General features: G+C 37.8%; 1 protein-coding gene across 1 annotated transcript in view; it reads left to right on the top strand.

The window, feature by feature from the left end:
- Positions 1–1,648: 1,648 nt before the first annotated feature.
- LOC112051394 (uncharacterized) overlaps positions 1,649–2,575 on the top strand; it is a gene marked incomplete in the record, with an annotated part of 14,989 nt that continues 14,062 nt past the window's right edge. The window contains 1 exon segment of the mRNA XM_052889329.1: positions 1,649–1,724.

Raw genomic sequence — 2,575 nt, 5'->3', positions numbered from 1 at the left:
TCACTGCTGAGCTCGAGTCTCCTCTCAGAATGATAGGGGTTAGGCCAATAGTCCACCAGGCCCAATGCGGCAATGGCAGACTTCACACACGCAGAGAATTAAGAAAATTTTCAGGTATGCAGCTTTCCTCAAGATGGTTTTCCTTCACCGTTTGAGACACGTGATATTTAATATCTTAAAATGCACACAACTGAAAAGTTGGAGGTGCATGTCCCGGACCGGAACCCACCCCGAACGAACCCACTCAATCCGGCATTGGCGGCATCATACTAAAAACCCAAGTATTTTTCGGTACGTTCTGCCGGTAGGGTGGTAACTAGCCACGACCGATGCCTATAAGCCCGCTTCCATAGAATGCATCTCGTAGTAGGTTGGTAATGATTAAAAATACCATAATTATCTCTGACACAATGCTGGTTTCAAGATTCAAATTAACTTCAACCCTTAAACGGGTCGTAGACATGGCAGCTTCTTTGTTTTGTAAAATAAATAAAACGCGAGCATTTAGCTGTAGCGATGGCGAAACGACGTTCAGCCGCGCGCCCGAATTAGACGCTGGCACCGCGGCCGCTGCGGACACCATGGCGACGACAAACTGTGGACAAAGTCCATGTTTTTATTTAATAGAAATAAACCATAAGAATAGAGTATAGTTACATAGTTAAAAAAAATGGGACCACCCTGGAATCAAACCCTTCGAAACAAAAAAAGAATTTTTAAAATCGGTCCACAAATGACGGAATTATCACTGGACATACATAAAAAAAAAAACATACAGCCGAACGTAGAACCTCCTCCTTTTTGGAAGTCGGTTAAAAATAAAAGTGTATAGACCGCACACCGTATTATTATTATTATTGATAACCTATGTTCAATAGTATTCACAATATTATGTAGAGTACAGTTGCCCCCACTAATGTAAAATGGGTCCTATTCTACAGTAGTGATTGCCCTAGGAATCATTATTTCTGTCATACATGTATTAGGCTGAAAAGGCAGAAACACCAAAACCTTGGGAGTCAGGAGGGGGTTGAAGTTGTCCGGGAATATAACTGACTTACGGATTCTTTATCCTGATAGAAGCCCGCCAATATCTGATTTACGGATTCTATGAGTGCGGACAAAATCCTAAGGAATAGCTGTTAAATCTCATGACGACAGCGAAACTCTTGACAGCTGTCAATATAAAAGCTCTAAAATTGATTTTTGAGGTTTACCTTTATAAATAAAGCTCAAAGCATAAGAAAAGCTCCGTATGGGCTACTATGACCATGCATTTGGGAGTTTTCACACTATTAGCCCAGGATCCGTGGAGCATTTTTACAATTGATTACTATCAAGTTAATTTTCCGTGAGTAGCTTCATCTTGATGAGACGTTCAACTTTTTTATTTACGAAAATTCTTGATTCTGGTAGCTGACTGGTAATGAAAATGTCCTCTCTCACTCACTCTCGGAAAGTAATCAATTGTAAAAATGTTTCACGGATCCTAGGCTAAAAGAGAATAGTGTGAAAACTCCCAATCGCATGGTCACAGTAACCCATACGGAGCTTTTCTACTGTTACGCAACGCAGTTTCAGCCAACACGCGACCAGTCGGTGTTCGGGCAGCTGCCACACTAGTGGCCAAACTGCGCAGTGTTGTGTTGTGTTGTGCTTATTTGGAGGTTATACGGCTTAGATTTATTTTAGGGTTATATACGGTTTAGGCTAATATATTTGAATGTTATATAAGGCTTTGGCCAAAATATTCGGCGGTTATATACGTAAAATATTTGAAAGTTTTGGGTTTGGGGAGAAATATGTGAAGGTTTATAATATTTCTATAGTTTACTGTTTAGGGTAAAATGTTTGTATGTTGCGTGTGTGAAGTCTGCCAATCCGCATTGGGCCAGCGTGGTGACTCGAGCTCAGCAGTGAGCCGAATATGGGTTGATAAAGAAGAAGATACGTTTAGGGTAACCTATTTGAGGGTTATACGGTTTAGAGTAAAATATACATTACGGTCTAGATTACCTATATTATTTGAAGGCTTAGTATTAGGATTTAGGCTATAATATGATTTCTAGATTATGTTCAGTTTAACATTTTTCCGGTTATAGTATATCTACTTAGTAATATCATTTATTGGCAGAATTATACTTAATGATAATTTTCATTCTTTTTGTGAAATAGCTAAATCATGTTCTTCATAGTAACTACTAACCTTTTTTATCGAGATTTATAGATAGGTATATTATATTTTTAAATCAAGTAGATATTGTGACTAACAACCCACATATTAATTGTAGAAAAAGATATTGTTTTTACTCGATTGCCCGAAAGAGTGTTATGTTTTTAAAGCATAAAGTATATATGTGTGTATTCTTTGTCACGCACATTCTAAGTTAATAATTTCATAATTATTATCTGATTATTATTATTTCATATTAATTATTCTATGGCCTAAGCCTTCAGAAACTTATTTCTCGTTCTGTAAACCACAGGTATAGGTTGATTAGTTTTGGTACACGTCCGACGTGTACAATAGATAAATGTGGGCATTACAGGCTTTGAGGGCAGAAAAAACTAGATT

Source organism: Bicyclus anynana, chromosome 25 (genome assembly GCF_947172395.1).
Source record: "Bicyclus anynana chromosome 25, ilBicAnyn1.1, whole genome shotgun sequence".
NCBI classification, from domain to species: domain Eukaryota; kingdom Metazoa; phylum Arthropoda; class Insecta; order Lepidoptera; family Nymphalidae; genus Bicyclus; species Bicyclus anynana.
This window is presented reverse-complemented; position numbering and strand designations above follow the sequence as displayed.